General features: G+C 36.4%; 1 protein-coding gene across 11 annotated transcripts in view; it reads right to left on the reverse strand.

The window, feature by feature from the left end:
• Positions 1 to 21,368, reverse strand: part of PLCB4 (phospholipase C beta 4) — a 201,971-nt gene that overhangs the window by 162,452 nt on the left and 18,151 nt on the right. For 5 of the 11 annotated variants that reach the window (XM_090134835.1, XM_031597991.2, XM_090134826.1 and 2 more), the window contains exon 2: positions 19,381 to 19,440. The exons of 4 other annotated variants lie outside the window; for them this stretch is intronic. The gene's annotated coding sequence lies outside the window, so the exon portion shown is untranslated. Of the gene's footprint in view, positions 1 to 5,389; positions 5,520 to 19,380; positions 19,441 to 21,368 lie in introns of those variants that run through there. 2 more of the 11 variants (XM_090134832.1, XM_090134830.1) reach the window with 1 other exon arrangement.

The raw sequence follows: 21,368 nt of genomic DNA on the forward strand, positions 1-21,368 counted from the left end.
GCAATAGAACTAGAGGGAATGGCCTCAAATTACACCAGAGAAGGCTCAGGTTTTTAGGAAAAACTACTCCACAGAAAGAGTGGTAAGGCATTGGAATAGGCTGCCCAGGGAAGTAGTGGAGTTGCTGCCTCTGGAGGTTTTCAAGAATAGGGTAGATGTCACACAGTCACATGGGTTAGTGGGTATATTGGTGATGGATTGACAGGTTGGAACTAGATTATCATAGTGGTCTTCTGCAATCTTAGAATCATAGTATTATCAATCTTTAAGTTTTCCTCAAGCACAGTTTTGCTGTGCTTTACTTCCCATGAAAACAAATCCGTGGAGCTTCAGCACCCACAATTTGTTTCCAGAGGCCTTATTCAGGCCAGAACATTGCATATCTTACAGATTCCAGAGAGACCGGATTCAGAACATGCCATGCTGAGAGCACATCTCAGGACTTGAGTATCCTCAGAGACCTACGTCTTGAAACTATCAAAAACACTGCATTTTTTTTCCCAGGACATTCTCCTCAAACTAGATTTGCACTAAAACTGAGCAACTACTTTGTTTTCTTTATTCTTCCTTTTTCTCCAAGTTTCTTTTCCTTTTGTTTCTGTATTATAAAAGGGTACCTCAACATACACATGCATGCAACTATATATCCAGGTTAACCCTGTATTTATAAAACATATTTTATATATTTCCATATTTCTAATTTAAAAACAGATATAACTATATTTATAGACATATATACAGATATTAAAAAACTATCCATATAGAAGTATATTTGTAGGTAATTTTTTTATTTTTAAAATGTTTTCCCTTCTTTATGCACTTGTAGTATGTTGCCCTACTGAATTACTTGTCTAACTCCAGTGTTGGGGGTATAGAAAAAAATAAAGCATTTTTTTAAGATCCTTTTTGCTATGTATAGCATGTTTCATTGTTAAAAAAATATTTCTATGAGGCAGACTGACATTAACAATAAAAAAGGAACTGAGCAGATACTCTGGGGAGTTGCTGATGGTTTGCTTCAGTGTTCTGTTCTGTTTTGTCTATGGGCACATGGAAAGCCGACATTTTTTATTGTATCTACATAACATAGAAATGAATGTCATTACAACATCGATTTCAAAATAATATCAAGAATGTAAGACTATCATCTCTCTGACCTCCCTGACTAGTCTTGACTGTGCACAGAACATTAACCCGAAGCACATTTGTATGGTTAGAAATCTTATTTTTCATAAGCCATAAGCAAAGAAAGAATAAGTAAGGATCCTTAGACAAAGTCTAAAAACCACTATACACTCTAGCTATGTAGGAAGCATCCTTCCAGCCACCCTCATATAGTTCCATTAGCATGTGTACACAGAGCTGCATGATATATAGTGAGAATAGTTAGCAGTTAACTGAGAATATATTTGAATTTATATCTTTGAATATATATTTAAAATAGTCTTCAGCTTTATTTCCACAATCGGTCTCATTTTCCCTGTCACTACCACTTAATCACCTTTTTACCCCCTCAAATAAAAACAGATCTATGCAAAAGCTATTAAGGCAAAGCTGTGGAAAATATTCCCGTGTTACTGAGCTAAACAGCCTCCCCAGCTTCATTCTGCAAGATTGCCTCTGGGTATATCACATGGCTGGATGTCTGTCTGTTTATGAATCCTGTTTTTGAAGCATATTCTCTTCAGAGAGAATATCCTACAATTTCAGTGTATTTTGACTCTTTCTGAGCCACAGATACAGAATTTGCACAGATCTTTGAATATAAGGCCTCTGTAATAAATTCCTTGGTATTATGTTCAAATGAGTAGCCTTTCTGCAATCATAGCACATAGCTAGCACCTTTTGCAATTTAGGAGCTCAATGATCAGTCTTTTTGCTACTGAAACACCGAGATTGAATGTTGGAACTGTTAATCAATGGGTTAATTTGCTGTTGCTATGAACTGGTCATCGAAACTTCCAAAAGGCAACTGTGTTTTTCTACTTATATTTCAGAAGTTGTACTACACATATAACAAGCAAACTATTGTACACAAACTAAGTAGAAGCACAACAGTCTAGTTAATTTTTAACAATCAATGACAGATTCATTAAGCATCTACCAGGTCTGGTTTTTGTTAATGAAATGATAAAATCTTACACTTGCTCTGAGAGGGGTTTTTTATTTATTTAGTCACACACTAATGTAGTTATTTGCAGATGCCATCTTCCCTTGCCACTACACTACAGTTCAGGCAGTTTCATGTCTTCTCTGCCCTCTCTCACATGCACCTTTTCTTTGCCCTTGTTGCTGCTCCTGACTCCTAAGTTGCTGATTCCAAGTGACCCCTCAGGATTAGCACGCCCCTTCAAGAAGGAGCCTAGTCAAGCTGGGTGTCTGAGAGAAAAGGACAGATCAATCAGGGGGTTTTGGAACTCAGGTTATTCACGTCCTAGTCCTTCTTCTGCAGATGTACCTAGAAGTGCAAAGGAGGCTCTATTTTGCTTTAAAAGAAGCTATGAGTTGCGTTCCTGCCAGCAAAGATGAAAGATTTTCATTGGGAGTGGCACAACTGTAGGGGCGTAGAAGGGAAAGGAAAAGAAATCTCCTTTCCCAAATAAAGGAATTTTCCTCTATCACAATACTAATGCCATTTACCTCAGGATAACGAATTAAGTAATTAAGAACAAAATAAGCATTATAGTGTAAAACTAAGTATGACTCTTTTCAGTCAGAAAGAGCTGCTTCTTACCCCCAGGTGACTGCAGCCTTTGTACTGTAAGCTAGTTGCTGACCTGAGCGTGATGCTCCCCTTCCTGGAGCTGTAACAGCAAAAGCAGCACAGAATCGCACAGGAATTTTATTCTATCATATCATCAACACCAGCATGATACACAACTACAAAATCTAGGGATTCACCAGTCTCATAAATACCATCTTATTGCCCATCACTTTATTTACATAATTCTTTAATAAAATTAATGTAAAATGCTTTCAAGTGGAAGTCAATACCTTTGGTCATCTCAGTATTGACAAGCCAGGCATGAGCAATTTTAGTCCCTCCTATATTTTAATAAAATATCCACAGATGATATAACACAATCAAGATAAAGTTCATCTGGTACTTGGTATCTGGTCTAACACTGCCCTAAAATAGCTTGGTATTTATACAATTACTATAAGTCATTCACAGCCCCACACTCACCATCAAGTCTGACATATCACAGCTCTGATTCTAAAGCAAATCAAATGCAAACTGCATCTGTTCCCTCATCTTGCTCAGGAGGATATTTTACTCCACAGTTTGTAAGTGCCCTAGAATTGATACATATATATTAATGGAGCAGTATATAAAGTCACCTCAAAGGCAATTGGTTTAAAATTGTAAACCCCTACAGATGGGATGTAGGGTGACAAGTTAATTTAAAATTAGTTTCCTTGATATAGTGCACACCTGATAATTGAAATAAGTGGGAGGAGGGAGAAGGTTACTGCTCTATATTTGAAAAGGTGAATCCCTCCTTCATTAGAAGAGGAAGGAAATCCAGAATCACACTGCACAAGAGATCTAGCTGCCACTAACTGCAAGGATTTCTGAACAGCTGCAGGGGTTGAGGATAGAAGTAATGGTGCCTGTGCCTTTTCACTACAGATAAAATCCATCTAAGTTCAGGAAAGCTGCTGGGCTGGAAGATAAGAGAAAGACCACTGAATACAAAGTCTCAAACAGCCTAGCACATGCTCTTCCATTGCCTTCTTTCCCACATTAAGGAAGAGCAGCAGAAATCCAGGAGTATTACTGCCGTCATCCCTGTCACTGCTCAGACCTGCTGGCAAGCTATCCTGTGAGAACAGTTCCTTCGTGCCTTCCCACAGCACAGCAGCACTGCATCTGATCCAGCACTCCTCACCAGTCTCAGCTTTGATGCATACCAGCCATCCCTCATACACCTTGCTGAATTTCAGAGACAATGCAAAACCTCATCCTCTTCCCACAAGTTGCATTTACTACAAAAACTGAAAAGGAAAAGACAGACCATGCACACTCTAAAGAGTGATCATTCTGCACAGTACTTCCCTGGCACACCCAAGGAGTTTTGGCATTCCTGATTCAGAGGGTTTGGTGGCATAAGAAGGCATTTCTAAAAACTATTTCTACGAATAGTAATTGCCTTATGTGGAATAGCTGTACTGTGTGTGACAAAACACAACACCAAAGGAAGGTAAGAAATATTTACATTTGTCCACCACATACAGCAGAAGAGACAACGAGCAAAGAATACGTTCACTGTAGCCTTCCTATTTTACTAACTGTTCAAGTAGATGACATTCAATTATTCATACAATTACATGCTCCTATAGTGCCAGAAGCATTGTAGAGGCTTTGAAGATAATAGCTGCCTTAGTGTACTTAGAACTTGTCCCTAAAAATTACTTAGGCAAATACTTGCATATGAAATATACAAAGCAATGTGATGAACAGGCACACTAGGAAATAAGTCAGACTCTGTAGATTTAAGTACCATACACAAGTGTACTCCCATTCCTAGTTTCTGAGGCTCCAGGATTTCTCTTGTTATTTAAAAGAACTCCAAGTACACTTTCACAGCTGTCCTTAGAACTAGAATTGCTGGTAAGGACATACCACTATAAATCTGCATACAGTAATCAAAAAAGTAAGTATGCAAGCTGAGCAGTAAAACTCTAGAAATGTTGCATGACCAAAAGAAACTGGAGACCACAGTTTAATCGCTTTTCAAAAAATACATTAAAATAGTAATAGTAATAATAAAGTTCTGTGCATGAAGCTTTCAAAACAAGACCTGAATCAACACAGCTGAAATCAAATCAGAATTAAATCACTATATTTCTCTTCTTCCACTTTTACAAAAGACGACTCAACCTAAAATCACAAGGATGTAGAAATGCTCCAGTTTGGCAAAAAATAAAAAAAAAACCCAGCACTGCATAAAAGACCTATTATTAGCTTTGTCACCGTTCTATTTGTCTTCAATGTCTTTCCTAATAAAAACTAGAAGAATTAAGGGCAATATAATTATTTCTAAATCTCTGCATAAACAAAAAAGGACTGTTTCTATTTACTGCTTAATACAGAATTAAACACTATATCAATAATAACTGAAATTGTTTAGGGAACTGGCTGCATTTATGTCAGTCTTACCTTCCACTGATGAAGAATTTTCCGTACATCAAACAGGAAACAGCTTACAGGAAAAACCACCTGATTTTTATACTGCCAAACTCCTTCTACACTCTGTTCATACAACAAACCTTACAGCTTTTGTCTTCTGCATGATGAGGGAATACTTTAAGCAATGCCAAATTAAGCTTTTAAAACATATTCTGAAAGTACTGAAATATTATGGAGACAAATACAACCACTTACCCAAACTCCGTCCAGGCTAACAATTGACTAACTACAGTTACTTCTGCTAGTAACGCTAGAAGTACACTCTTCTTGCATATTAGTCAATGATTGTTTGGAATAACGTCTCAGTTTTTTCTTTTTGATTGCTAAATACTCTTTAGACCTACAACATCTGAGAATTCTCTGTGAAAAAAAAAAAAAAGTTTTAGAAAAGGCACTGTCAACAATATATCCTACTCCACACTGCTGCTGTGGAAAAAAAGAGAGGAACTCGAAAAATATAAATCTACTGATGTTCTCCACCTGGCATTTGTACATTTTTACCTGCAAGACAAACCAGATTTCAAACTACTCAACCAGAGATTTAAAGGCCTCAGCTGTAAGTTTGCTACATTAATATCAACATATAAAAATAAAAAAAGAAGAGTTGTACAACATCATCATTTTCTCTTTACACCATTTAGCTGTGAAGAGTGACCTAACACATCCAACCCATCAAATTTTACGTGTGCACTGCTCTAATATGCTACTCAGCAATCCTACAACGAAGCGTTAATTCAACAAATTCCTGAGAGCTGTTTTTAACCTTCTGCTGCAGTCTGCAAACTCTTATACTTGAGATACACAATGGGAAAGCACGCCACTGAGAAAGGGCTGAACAATCTTTTACGTAGGAATACTGTATTGCATATGGGCAGTAAAAACAAGAGAAAAATCTAATTGTGATGAAAAGCACATTATCCATGAAGAGGTCAGGGACTCTTTCCATTAGCACTAGCCTAATGGTAACCTAGAATTAGTTTTTAATTACATTTAATTTCTGCAGCCAGCACACTTAAGACAGCACAGCTGTTGAAATCCTGACATCCTAAACAAAAGCACCGTTCCCATTTGTACTAAGGAGACTGACATTTTCATCTGTTGCTTCAGCAGCAAATCAATATGGTACTCACTACTTTACTCTGAATGCAGTTTTAAGAATAGCAAAACAAAGGTAGCAGAAGTGGCCGCATTGTTTGCTCAGTCCAGCAAAACACAAACCTCTAATTTGCTCAGCTTTTGCATTAGAACTCAGACAAACAGCATAGAAGCAACTTCTTCGCCCTTCCACACAAACACTGAAAAAACAAACAAAACAAGAAAACCCTCGATCTCCACATTGATTTTTGGCGTTTTCTGTAAAGTTAACAATTTCATAAAGTTTGTGTTTAGGAACATGAGATGCATGGGAAGTGTTCCCTTTACTCAGAGCCTGGGACCATTTGTTTTACTGAAGCAAAGAAAATAAAAATCAATGCTTGAGGAAGTACTGAAGGATTAGGATAGTATACTTAAATACATTAGCTCTACATCTGAAAAAAAAAAAAAAGGTACTAAGGGACACATCACACCAGAACATTCTTTGGATACTTGTTTTTTCTAGTTTTTTTGTTTGTTTTAACCTTAATGGAACTGAAATTCTAAGAGGAGAACCGAGAGCAATAATTCCTCAAACAGAATAGCTCCTGCCACATAAAAATACCAGAAATGCAGAAGCATATCATGATACCGGCAGACATCCTGGTTTTACTATGCTAACTGCTCTGCTGACAGATGGAGAGGCACTTTTCTTTGAAGAATTCTTACGTGGCAGAAAAACAGCTAAGTGATGTGAGGTGTCCAAAATCAACTACTGAAAAAAAGTCATCTACTCCTGCATTGCAAGTCAACACTGCCGTTGATAGATTTACAGGACACTATAGGATGGGAGTAAAATCACATCAGCACAAGAACAGGGACACGTATGATATGCACTAAAATAAAAGTTGCAAAAGAACAACGGAAACACTCATGCTATCAAAAACTCCATCGGCTACAAAGCTTTTGATGAGAGCTGCAAGACTTTGTAAGGAACCCTCATCATGCCAACAGTTTTGCCAACCAAATGAAAGAAACTTTAGTTAACTTGAGAAACAGAGAGACTTTAAAAAATAATTATGAATCTCCTTGATTTCTCTTACAGCACATTCACACGAATGGAAAAGCTGATCTCACTGATTTCAGCAGGCTATATTGCAGACTCCTGAATAACAGATCTTCCTTATATTTCACATCAAGGAAGATTCAACTGACACAAGATGGTACAGCGACTGTGAAGTGTCCTGACTGGAAATTTGTGCAGGGATTAGAACAATTAAGGACTTCTCAGGCTCCATTCCTTAAATCTGATTTTCCTCCACTAACAACATTGGATTTTTTCTTCTTAACTGCAAGCTGAATTCAGCCTATAATTACAATAGTCTGATAGCCACGTTTTGAAGAACTAGCAATACCCTGAAAATACAGAACCTCTGAGATAAAAGAGAGCTCATGAAAAAATAAACCTTACGGGATTATCAATTAAGATATTCTAGCTTCAAAACTTAAAATAAATGGAAAATATGTCATATGAACCTCTGTAGATATTCAATCATTTTATTTTTATTATATTGAGACCCATAATTGCACCTGGAAGGAAGGAAAAACTGGTTCAGTTTGTCCCCATTGGTCTAAAAGCACACATATAATCAAGAGACATACTTGACTCACTAGTAGAGTAAGCAGAATGAGACCAGTATTAGAAAGCTTCACAGGAAAAAAAATAATTAGGACAGTCAAAATAATTCAACGGTTTTAATTGTTCACATTGCCATGAAGTAGAAACCACGGTACTTAAAAAGTTCAATGAAACAATACTTAAATAAGGAGTTCTGCATCTCACTGTTTGTAAATATAGATCTGTATTTCACCACAGATGCTAAGCTTACTTTTGGACTCGCTCTTTAACTTCCATTCTTCACCTGACTCTTAAAACATAGGTTTTATACAGTACAACAGAGTTTGCGTGTAATGTACAGAAATCAGAAACCTGCACTGAATTACATGTGTACACTGTACCACATAAATGTAACAAATCTGCCCTTATCTTCTAGACACAAGATTATGTGTGTTTTCATTAAAATAATCATCTATGTATGAACAGGAACAGTACAGTAATAGAGACATTTATGCACTGAAGAAAAGTAACTTGCATTTGAAGAGAACTAGCAGAGGCTAAAGGTCTGTGCTCTTAATACCAAGCGTAACACCTGACAACTAAGAATGAAAGAATAGATGTCAGAACAGAAGAATATTTGCAGGAGGACATGAGCAAAATTCAAGTTCCAGCCTACCAGCAGCTCACACCCATTCTGTTCCATAAGTACAAGTGTAGTCAATTGCACCAGAATATAGTTAATATAAAAATGTTTGCATAAGAAAAGTCTTGCTTTTCACAGAATTATTGCAGAAGAATGTTCTTGTAGCATACATTTTATGAAGGCAGCATTGCTATAACTCTAATGTCTGCTGGAAACAAAACAGTACCTTTAATAAAGCAGAAATCAGTAACTTTTCTAATGCAGCTCAAAATCACAGCGTATGCAAATTTTGATCAGCTCTCTATGTGAACATCATACGTGTCAACATTCCTTATTTACAGTTCATCTAAGAAGAGAAACAAACCAATTGCCCCTCTCTTCAAGTAAAGCTTTTAGAAAAGACATCATTTGATAAAAAAAACATTTGCAACTAGGAAATGTATAATTAAAATACAGTTCTACACTTTCAAAAAAACCACAAGTAAACTTAAGCTATGTGTTTCATTTCTTTCGCTGTTTTTTTTTCAAGTGTGCTGCAAAACATACATACCTGATAGAGCCAGACATTTTAAGTGGCTCTGACAACACACAGTAAACATTTTGTTTACCAGAGACATTTATAATTCAATTTGGAGACATTTGCAAATGTTAGCTTTCAGACGGCCCTTTTTAATATTGTTTAAGAACTCAGTAGATGCACACTGACTGCAGGTGTATTAGTATAATCAGTCTCAGGAGTACATTATCCCATTTAGCCTTTCACTAATGTTTTAGTCTAACAATTCCTAAAGAAAAGTCAATTTCATGTAAAACAGACAATCTGATACAAAGATGACCTGACTGGTGAACATGCAACAACAGTGAGAAGATGGAAGATCAAATATTTTCTAGCTATATGCCGAAGATTTGTTTCTGATGTTTTGAGAAGTTCTGGACAGTCTAGCTACTAGATCTTTAAAGTGAACCGCAAAAGTGAATTACCTCAGAGGAAATTCATTTGACAGACAAAGCAAACCAAAAATTCAGCTTGTTTTAATTTTTTTTTAATGGCTTTTAATAGGGTTATTTTTTTTTTTAAACATAACTATTTTAAATGACTTCAACATATTCTCTGCGGCAAAGGACATAGGTGTGTAAGATTACAGCATCGAACTGCAAATGAAAAATGCCATGCTTTATTGTTTTGAAAGGTTTTTTTTTCTACTTAAGCGAAAAAAGAAGTGGAACACTTCTTAGATTTATTATTTTAAAAACAAAACCTTAAGATCCTCAAGTCACTATGACAAATCAGGTGGTAGATTATACGAGAGAAGCTTTTTTCCTTTTCTTTTTTTTTTTTTTTTAATCTTTTTGTAGAATATCAAAATGCAATACAATTTTTTCCTACTCTAAGGAAGTCTGAGTGTACTACCAAGCTATTAAACCTTCCAGTGGATCATTTGTGGTATGAATTATTAGCATAATTGGGGGCACACTTTATTTTGACCTCTGCAAAACTTTCATTTCCCAAGTGTGATAGATACAAAGTGCTTTTATAATACCAATAATGATTATTTCCTATGGGAAACTGCCAATTATAAGTTAGTGAAAAAGGCTATACTGCATGTACATTGATAAAGTGAACACACCTACCAACAGTCAAGACTAATTAAAGCCATTCTTCAAATATTAATAAAGCTTTCCACTTTCAGAAATATAGCCTGTACATTTTAGCTCGACCACATCCTTGTCAGGTCATTCATTCAACAATAATAAATATTTGACTAGTGTTTAAATACAGCATTTATACTGAACGTTCACCTTTCCCTGGCAGTAAACCAAAACACATGGGAAGCTGTTTTAACATTTAAGCACTTGAATCAAGTTTATATTTATACCAAAACACATCAAATACCAGCAAAAATACACAGATACAGAAACAAATCCCTTGCGGTCTGAAGATAAATATGTATAAAAAAAAAATCAACCAAAGCTGATAAGCAATTTATGGTCAATATCTGCATGTTTCATAAAGCTTACTCCATAATATTCAACAGAGGTCATATGTCCAAGAGGTAGCAGAGTCAATAGCATCATTTCCTGGTCTTCTGTCACCTGTTGTCTTGTATACTTGGCTGCCAAGGTTCAGTTGCTAAGTGTACACCAGCAGACAGTAAGAAATGGAAAGAGTACATGCAGCCAAAATTCCAGAATGCGTCAAAGATAAAAACAAACAAAAAAACAAAACCTCACCTTCCTACAACACACACCCAGCTACAGCGTATCTGTATCTACTCATGTAGAGCAGAAATGCTTTTTAGCAACACCAGCCTCTGGCATCCCATTTGCTAAGCTACTGTTGCAGAAGTGAAAGCACACCACATAGAAAACAGCAAAGCTTCCTAGAAAATGTAGTTTTAGGATATATGTGCACATACAATCTCTTCATATACAAACCCTGTCTTCTTAAAGCTCTCTATAGAGTCTACTGGATGAACAGATTGAATCGATAGGCTGCAGAATCATACAAGAGAAAAGAAAAATGAAGCTCCACAAAGGAATACTCAGTCCGCAATCAGGTGCTCCCACAATGCAGAAGAGGCTTCAGCTCCTACTCCTATTCTAGATGGCGTTGCTTTAATTATATTACCTCACATTTAAAAAGCATTTGCTGTAACGCCTTTGCTAGGCTCTCATTCCCACTCATGCTCTCACCAATTTACAATACCTTTGCAAGACAAAATGGGCATTAAAGTGAATGCAAAAAACACACTTGTACTGAGTTTCAGATCAACACAGGAGAGTTCTAACAACGAGAAATCAGATTTCAGATTTTGTGACATTAGAAAACACAATCATGAAAATAGAAAAGCCTGTATTTTCCTTAAAAATAATCACATGGAAACTGCCTTAACCGTTTAACAGTTTAGAAAAGTTAATTCCCCAGTTCACCAGTTGCTTATATTGCACAATGTACAAAGAAAAATAAATATTCTGTAGTGTGTGCAACAAACAGTTTGATAAGGGAACAGAAAAAAGCAAGTTAAACCAACACAATAAAAGAAATGATGTAAAAATCTCTTAAAGTTTATCTTTCAGACTCATCAAAATATCTTGCAAGATGCATATCTACAATTCTTAAAAACCAGATGTGTATACACAAAAGCAGGCCATAAAAGTCTACATGGAAAAAGACAGCTAGTTTTCAATCATAAAGACCCAGGTGATTTAGATATGGTTGTATGTGCAAGTATTTCTCTTTTTTCCTACAAATTATATTACTCAGTCCAATTAAAAAAACACTCCACCAAATTAGAGATTTCACCTTGTTGAGTTCCAGCACAACCACAAGCAAATACTGTACCAACGTTTGATATGAATCCTTCATTCTCAAATTTAGGACAGAACAGTCAGAACTACTTCTTGAAAGGCAAGATGGTTACCAGCCTCAACTTTAGCAAACTCAAGTTCTAGGTGTATCAAATCATAAGCTTCCCTTAATATATCTGCCTTTCCAAGAAGGAATTAAATGGCTTAATGGATTACATTAGGAATCAATGTGCAGGAAACAGTATTTTATTAGGTAAAAATCTAATGACACTTACTTGGTTTTCAAATAGTTTCAGAAACAGTTTGGAAAGATCAGCTAAGTACCAACATGAGGCAGACACACCTAATTTGCTGGAAAGGACCTCCTGAATACAAAGAGCCAGCTGTTCAGCGTAAATAAATTCAAACCAAACACAAACCACAAATACTTTAACAGCCAAGTCACTTTGCTTTTCTCCTCCCATACAGTTTCTAAAGTATAAATGAAAGACACGGTGGTTTTATAAAGCCTAAAATCTCCAACCAAGAAAAGGAACAAAAAGAAAATGACTGAATGAGATTTTGTCAGACTGAGCTCAAACTTGTCAGTAGCTGACCAACAGGAGCCAGATATAAATGTCTGATCATCCACCACTCAATTTAAGTGAGTAAGTGAGGCACTGCTTCCTTCACCCATTTATGAAAACACTCACTGCAAAACAAGTATAAATGGTTGAATTCCTCCACACAAACAAGCCTGGGAAATGGACTTTGCAGATCTTGAAAAGTAATCTTGATCAGCACAAGAACTACTTGTAATGACTACAGCACCTCTGAAGATATGATCCCAACTGCGAACCCCAGACTGCAAAAGAGCTTATAACGATCTTGTTTACACTTGAGATTCTCAGTCTTCTACAGATCAAACAGCAAAAAGTGCAATTAGAAGTCTATTTACTCAAGTTGCAGCTTCTCACTGTAACATTTAATATGAAAAGAAAAAACAACAGTTAAAAATATAAACAACTGAAAAGTAGTATGTGTCATTAAGTAATAAACAACATTCCATATCTCTCTCTTTGCCATCTAGTTATTTTTTGTAAAACAAAAGGAGTCTCATCACTCCACATACTGTAACTTTCAAAACTTGGCAGAGCAACTCTTGCACATTGTGTTTCAGATTCAATAACTCAGTACATGCTTCAAAGATCTGGCAGCAGTTCTTCTAGGAGTTATTTCCTACTTCTCTAGCTCGTGCAACATGTTTAGAAAATTTACACTTAGTACCTTAAGAGGATGCACACAGAGAAGGAAAAAATCATAACCTCAATAATTATAAATGAAATTTTGAATGTTAATTTGATTTGTCACAGATATTTCTACTGCCTGTAAGGAATCATTCTGATGAACAGCGTATGCAATCTTCTCAGATCTCTGTTTTCATAGATATTGGGATAATATATGATTTGCTATGGTAAACAACTGCCGATAGGGTAGTCTCCATAACAAACACACAAGCAAATTCCCTGTTATCTAACATAATACTTGTTTAAAGAGTAACAGAGCTAGGACAGGTAAGAAAACTAGAACAAAAGTAGGTTCTGGCAAAGCCACAGCTTGATGGGGAGTTTTGTCTTTGATTAGAATCTGTTTACTTGAACACTCAACCAAGCAGCTCTCTTTTAAAGCAGACCAGAAATGTAACTACACAAAACATCCCTGCAAAATTTTCCATGGCTTTGGGGTCTAAAGACATTGGAAGCACAGGAAAGGGGAAAAAAATTCCTTTCCAAATGCAACACATTTTTTGGCAGTAGTTTAGTAATTTTTATGTTTCACCAAAAATCAGTGAGACCTGAAGCTGAATGCACTTTTCACACAACATAAGAATATATATTTGTTTAAAAGAAAATATCTACTGGGCAAATAATCTTGGAGTATCAATAGTAGGATTTGGCAGGCAGTTCCAGTAGAAGAGAGCGGAATAATGAATAAAACATTTTATCCAAACTCATACATACACATGACCTGTTGCTTCCTCCCCCACAACATATTTCCTATATCTGACAGTTTTATTATTGTATTACCTGCTTTTCCTATCATACTTCATTTTGCAGTTCTCCTGTACTTTCCAGATTGTTCTGCCTATTTTTTAGCCCACCATTTATTTTTCATACACCTCATTCGAGTTGAGTACAGTGCCAAAAAATCCCACTGACCTAACAGCAAAGCCATCCCTTGGAATCATCAGCTACCGTCTCTGTCCCCACAACTGCCCTTCAGTTTTCATGGAGCCGTGCCACCCAATTTTAGGTTGAGAAACTGGAAAGGGAATAATTTTCTCCACTTCTTTGTACTCTTTCCTCTCAATTTCCAGAGGCATACTCCTGCCAGTTAGTTTGAGCAAACAACCAGAGTCAATTCAAATTACTATCAAACAAGCAACAGCAAAAAAAATCAGTATGAAAAGCAGCTCCAAAAATACTGAAGTCAATGTTTGTAAACTGAGACTATAGAGCAAATGTATTTATTTATTTTTTAAAACAAAAGCTCCACTTTCTTCAGGTTTCATTGAGGCTTAGCAACATGAGCTGATATTTCACCTCCCTTTCAGATTGGGTTCTCTCACTCACTGTAGTTTTTCCCATATCGCCCACTTACACATAAAAGATGAACTCTTTGCATTTCTTAATGGAACAATGCACTAGTGTTGGGCACTGATGAAATCTAAATTTTGAATTAAATAACAGAATAGCTTAGTTCTTTATCTAGCAGTTCCATACCTTTCCAAAAACAGTAAGTATTCTTCTTCCAGAAGAATAAGATGGAAATATTGAGGGAAAAGCTTTACAAGGCAGTCAAATAAAGAGCTGTCCAAACAAGATAACAACTGTTCTCAGCCCAAGACAACTGGTAATTCAGTTTACTTACCACACATACTTGTATATATATACACACACCATTTCCAACAAGAATAAGGCACACAGGAACACTTGGGAATATGAAGCCTTTATCATCATTCAGTGTCTGACCTTTCCCAGTAAATTATGGATACAGATACACAGACTGGATCAGACCCAAGGCCCACCTACTGCAGCACTGTCTCAGATGCCAGCACCAGATGCTTTAGATGCAGGCACAAGAATCTCACAGTAGGCAGTTATTGGATAATCTTCCCTCACACATTAGACTCATGCTGATGATTGCTAGTTTGTCTTATGGAATGAAAAATAAGTTAATTATTCCTTCCAAATTTTTTTATTGAGTTATAATTAATATACAGTTATCAAACAATAAAACAATAAAGAGCCAAGAACTCTATTATCATTTCTGTTGCAGCAGAATGTCTGAAGATTCCAGCATGTTTAAGATAGACCTACCACAAAACAATGGGATATACACAGCTCTCATCTTAGAAAATCATGAATAGTTTTGAGGCAGTTATCTGGTAAACTTCAAAACTTCTCTAGAAATCCATTAGTCAGTCATTCACTATCTGCCATTCTGACAGCACAAATGGAAAGAGTCATCTGAAAAAATAACCCTTTAGGATTTTAGTTAGCAAGTCCCATTTTTGGTCAGATCTGTTATCTAATTCACTAGTCACTTACATAGGTTGTAGATGTAAACACACATCCCGTGACAAGAAATCAGAGGCTGGCAGTGAGAATGGGAACTGTTTGCTAGAGGGAAGCTGACAACTGATGTAGTACCTACCACCATAAATGATCTAGATGCTTTTGTTACCACTTGCTTTTTAGTTCTATTCCCTTCTTCTAAACCACTAACCTTTTTCAGCTGAACACTCTCCTAAGAACATATTTCCTGCTCCTTTCAGGCCCACCTTTGCCAAAAGGATGTACTCACCACTAGATTTTGCTGTAATTAAACAGAACAGTCTGTCAAAGAATAGTATGGAGAATACGTGATCCCCAAGCAGCAAAGAATGTTTGGAAAACAATGCTTCATCTGGATGCAGTAAGCTTCATTTATTTTTCTTCTTCCTCTCTATTTTTGTATTATGTTGTTGATTCCAAGTTTTAATGACAAGATATTTTAAGCATTCCTGACTTAGAAATGTGCTAGAAATATGATAATTTTTCCAAAAAAAAAAAAAAGAAAGAAATTGTCTATCTGAAGGGAAACCTACTTACTCCAAGTAAGTAAGCTAAGCATGTTACTTACAAGCAACAAATAACTTTTCAGACTTAACGAAGTACAGTTTCCAGAAGCCAAAGATAACAAGCACATAGAATGTGATGGACTGTAGGATTCAATGAACTTGATTAAGAGAGCAGAAGTAAAATCCACAGATAGAATAGATGTTACACATCTTAACTCAGCTCAAATGGAAAATACCCCCAAAAATATCTTTATTGATGTGCTTTTCACGGACTGTAAGAAGATATCCAGAGCAGAAAGTCTAAAACTAACGTGTTGGTTTTTTTGGTTTTTGTTGTTGTTGTTGTTTGTTTGTTTTTTGAGGGTAGCAAACCCAGCAAATTGCACTGGGCTCAAACAAGCAATTCCTCTTTTCTTCTCTTTAAAGCATAACTTCCATTTGGGGAATGGTTACCGTGATCTATCTAATGATCAGGAAGCAAATACTTCAGGACTAAAACCCATCACATAGATGGACATGCAGTGCTGGTATGAAAACTGAGTTTCTGGAGCTCCACGTTGGCATATGGAAAACAAGCACAAAATATTTCTGTGATGGTAGCAAAGAGATTACATGGATAGATGTTCATCAGAATTTGGATTTTTCAAGTAAAGACAGCAAACAGTGCAATTTAAGAAATTATAGCATGCAGTTCTTAGAAGTATGTTGGCGTGAGCAGTATCACATTAACAGTGTTTGTGTTTGCACTTGCAATACTTTCACAGCTACAGGAAGATGTCTGCAGCTATGTGTAAGTATTTTGGAAGCCCTAGAAAGTGAATGAGCTTGTCATCCAGAATTATGAAGTACTCCAACTGTTAAAGTAAGAACAGTTGTTGCTTCAGCTATAAAGATCAGAGTACACATACTCTGTTAAGCTTTAGTACCCTTAAGAATCTAGGTTTTAAAAGAGCCAGAAGACTGGCTAGTATTTTATTAGCACAATAGGAAGAGAAAACTTCAGCAACTGGATGACTAAGTCAGTGATTTTGAATACAAGACAAACCTGAGACATTTTGCTATTACCCTCTATGAACCTTGAGGTTCAGGTGCTCTTCTTTCCTCACTCTGCCAGTGTAGATCAGAGCATACAGAACCTCTGGTGAACTTGTTTCAATCTTCCACATACAGCAGGATGGACAAACACTATTTACAAGCCCTAGAGAGAGGCAGTTGAAAGGATAATTATCTATGCCACAAGAACTTCTAGCCTGAAGGAGCCTGCTCTTAATATTCCTGCCTTTCATGATTCTAGTCAATACTCCATTAGGTGTTCACGAACTCTGGACTGAAGATCCACTTATTCAATAATCACTCTAAATCACATGAATGGACAGCATTTTAGTAGTGAGAATCTTCATTGTCTTTTATAATTCAAGTTATCTTTGCTAATGGCTTTAAATTACATCTTTCTCTTCTCCATTCAGGAAGAAATTTCAGCTTTTTCAAAGCAGGAGGTGGGTAAGACATCAGTTTGAGAAAAACATTAGTATTTCTACAGTGTAGTCACACTCAATTATTGCCTGCCTCTGGGGTGAACAACCAGTGACAACTCCAGCAGGATGCTAATTCCTAAGCAGAACACTCTACTCCAAAAGCCTGAGCTGTATCTAAATCATGGAATGAGGCCTTTCCTCATGGAATGAGGCCTTTCCTTGTATATTCCACGTAAATATAAAAGTGGGGTTTTTTAGTCATACTACATGCAATCACATAAATAGTATTAACACAGACAGGATGCAATTGGCTCTTTACTGAAGACAAGATATGAAGAAAATAATCACTTTGTGATTGATAATGAGGTTGGGGTGAATGTTCTCAACTTCATATCTGACAGAGACTATCATACAAATGCTGACACAAGAACACTGAGAATTTCTTCAAAAATAAACAAAAATGCCTTCACTCAACCAAGAGTTCTGCACTTCTAACCTGTAAATATACCATTGTTATCTCATTTCATCTCCATAAAAATCAATTACAATGTGGTGACGAATAAAATTGCAGAATATCCTGAGCTAAAAGAGAATCATAAGGATCATCAAGACCAACCTTTGGCTCTGCACAGGACTATCCAAAATTCAATCCAAATGTTTCTTGAACTGCAGCAGGCTCAGTGCTGCAGTGTTTTTTTTTTTTTTTTTTTTTTTTAAACTATTGCTCTGGTTAGGAATGCCCACTGAATATTATGCCCAGCTTCACGTTACAGAGATTCATAGAATGGTTTTAGTCAGAAGGGACCTTTGAAAGTCATCTAGTCCAACTCTCCTGGGTTGATCAGGAATACCTACAGCTTGATCAAACTGCTCAGAGCCCCATCCAGCCTGACCTCGAATGTCCCCCAGGACGAGGCATCTACCACCTATCTGGGCAACCTGTTCCAGTGCCTTACCACACTTATTGTAATTTTTTTTTCCTTATATCCAACCTAAGTCTCCTCTGTTTTAGTTTGAAACCATTTCTCAACAGATCCTGCTAAAAAGTCCATCCCCTTCTTTCTTAGAGTTCCTCTTCATATCTTGAAAGGTCACTAAGGTCTCCCTGGAGCTTCCTCTTCTCCAGGCTTGTACTGATAACAGGGGTTGCCATGAGCCAGGTGCATCTGGATATGTTGAACCTCACGAGGTTCACCTAAGCCCAGTGCTTGACCCTGCCTCTTAGTAAAGAGGTTTTTATCTCAACCCACAAATTCTATTTTGTTTTTTTTCTCCTCCTCCCTTCCACCTTTCCCCCTGATGCTCTCCTCCATCCCACCTGGGAGTGAGAAAAGAGTTGTCTGGTGATTAGCTGCCTGCTGGATTAAACTACAGTTTAAGGCATATATAAAACTACAGTCAGACTAAAGTATGCATGAAGTGAATGCAACATGTTGTGCAGGTGATCCAGTCCCAAGTGCTTAAAAAATAAAACACTTTTCCCCAAATCTGAGGTAAGAAGAAACAGTTAGAACAACATAGAGACTAAAACTCTTCCATTGCCTTTGCAGATGTTTTATGAATGGTTCCACATAAGTACAAAAGTTTAGCCAGGCCTTCACGCGAAATAAAGGTTTATTGCTTACCGTTATACAGAATATTAGGCTACTACAAAAAGATAACACCAGTGAGAACCTAGAATACCCTCAACTGTCTGTGGTACTGATCACCCTTCACACACACACACCTCTCTTACCGTCAGGATATCTGGTTTTCAAGAGAGATCAGCATTCTCTGAAGTTGTAGACTTGTGACCTCAATTCCTAATAAAGCCTATCCCCAACATGAAACTAGACTATTGTTCTTTCAGATTACATTCCTCATTCTACTAGAGCTACCCATACAGCACTGAAACATGAAACAATATTTTAAAACTTGAAGTTATATAGTTGATTCAAATGTTAAAACAATTTAGAAAATACTTACTTTTTGAAGATCAGAAATTACTTTGTAGAAATTTCCATTGCAGAGAATCACTTTCTTTCCCTAAAAATAAACAAGACTTAATTGTGCAAGCTATTACTTAGTTAATAAAACAGTAAGCTACTTAAGACCTTTTTCTACTAGAAATAACTTCTTGTTACGGATCAGAGTATGCACAGTATTGGACATGAGGACAACAGCCACTTAACAAGTAAAGCAGCAGATTTACAGGAATTATAACAAAGTGGGAAAATGTTCAAAAATTAAAAATTTTGATAAGAATTCCATGCATTAGAAAACATTTTGAAAGGAAAAAGTGCTCTATTTTGAAAACTACATAAAAGATCTTGTATGGTTAATTTAAAGTGAACCTATTGAGAACTCCTATACATTAGGACAGAAGCTCTATTTTTTTTACCCTTTCATCAATGTCATGTTTTTTTCCTGCAAAGTAAAATAAATTGAAGCCTAGAATTGAGAGCATCCACTAGGCGTATAGTCAGGATTAAAGCTGATCTGATATCCTTTAAATCTGATGAAGCATAGACAAGTGAAATAAAAACAAAAATGCATGCGTGTGTGTGTGTGTGTGTGTGTGTGTGCATGTGCATACACAGACATCACAACAATATCAGAAACAAACCAAAAATCTCGGCCAATACAGTCCAGTCCGTGCTGAGAATCCAGCACTTGCCTCAAAAACCTGGTGCACAAAGTGTTCCAACTATCATAGTAGGCACTGAAAACCACAGCAATCATAATTACAGCAATGAGAGTAGCAGAAGAATGTAGTTTCTTGTTATGTTGAAGTCTTCTGACATTGCCAAAAAAAGAAATCTATTAAAACAGACAATTGCCAGACATTTTGTTCTTATTAAATATTAATGTTACACTTTTCTAAGGAAAGAGTGTGTTGTGGTGCTTTTCTGTTCTTTGATGCCCCAAGCTCTCCTTTTTTTGGCTAGTGCACTTCAATTCTGGCTTAAGCAGCTCCTAATTACACAGGATGCATCCACCATCTCACAACTACATGTAAAAGTGACCTTTTATTTTTAGGGTCAACTGAAGTCAGCTTAGTGCTAGCATAAATCCATTATTCAAAATATGTTACTGTTAGGAAAACAAATCATGAAATATTTTCAGGCATACAAACTATGAGTTTTCAATGGGAGATGCATGTTGGATATTCTCGCCCTGTCTTTGGCAGTTTGTTGCCTAATTTGAGCTTAGTTACACGAGTGTAAAATCTAGCACAGCTCCACTGAAATCAATAGCATCATGCCACACCTAATGCACACAGCAGAAACAGAAGCTGCTTCTCAACTATTTTTAATCATTTACAGCTTTTAGGACAGAATTACCTCAGGGTTCTGAAATTTCTTATGTTTGGTGTAAACTGATCAATACAATCTCAAAATTAAATGATAAAAATCAGCTTCTCTTTGGTTATGTGAATATCGAAGATCCTTTGCTTTTCATCCGTTAAGTATCTCTGCATAGTCTTGTTTGTGTTCAAAATTTCCAGTGGTCTTATAGTAAGTCTCCAAATTTCTTGACAGAAATACTGAAATCTTGGTTGCACAGGAAGAAACGCAGAGCAATCCTTAATTCAGACTAATTTAACTGCTAAAAGTGAAACAGTCCTGCAGCCTCAAGTTTACCTTTTCTTCCACAACAGGTTGTAAAGCCAAAAAAAAAAAAAAAAAAAAAAGGAAAAAGAGAAAAAAAAGAGACAGACCATTCCTAACATTTTCATTTCTTTTTTGTCCCAATAAACAATGATACAAAAGACGACATAAGCAAGCTGGTCTTAAATACCTGGATACATCCTTTTTGCAGAGAATGAATGATTTTATGCTCATAACTTCTTGAATACTTCACCACACAGATATCACAGACCTCAAGTGCAACTGAACACCAATGCAGTTGCTGAGGTCTAAACCAGATTAAAATAATTATTCTTTTTCTTTGCAAATTACAGGTAAGGCTTA

Source organism: Phasianus colchicus, chromosome 2 (assembly GCF_987193195.1).
Source record: "Phasianus colchicus chromosome 2, bPhaCol1.hap1.1, whole genome shotgun sequence".
NCBI lineage: Eukaryota > Metazoa > Chordata > Aves > Galliformes > Phasianidae > Phasianus > Phasianus colchicus.